Below are 524 nucleotides of genomic sequence, written 5' to 3'. Positions count from 1 at the left end.
GGAGAAGAAGTAGCTTTCCTAAGGAGTATTAAAATACGGATAGGGGAGGGGGGAGGGGGGGAGAAGGGTTAAAGACTAGTTAGAGAGGGTTAAATTTATAACGGCCTTTCTTAAAAAAACTATAATCTTTTATTTTTTTTTAATTAAAATCTTTTAGTTTTTTTAAGACTATAATAGCGAAAAGTTATATAAAAGTTATATAACTTATAAAGTTTTTATATATAATATATTATTAAAAAATATAAAGGCCGCTACTAAAAGTATTAACGGAATAATAAATATAATAAGTATTTAAAATATTTATTATTAATTTTATATATTTATTTTTAATTTTTCTATTTAATCTATTATTTTTTATAAAGCTTTTTACGCGCGTATAATACTATTATTTCTTTAACTCTAATATTTATTAATAGTAATATAAATAGCTATATATATAAAATATTCTATTATAATAATAAATTAAACTTATACGATCTTTTAGTTAAAAATTTCTTAGACTTAAAGAAAAAAGAGAAGCTATA

Source organism: Diplodia corticola, assembly GCF_001883845.1.
Source record: "Diplodia corticola strain CBS 112549 chromosome Unknown scaffold13, whole genome shotgun sequence".
NCBI lineage: Eukaryota > Fungi > Ascomycota > Dothideomycetes > Botryosphaeriales > Botryosphaeriaceae > Diplodia > Diplodia corticola.
The sequence above is the reverse complement of the archived record's forward strand: the minus strand, read 5'-3'. Positions refer to the sequence as shown.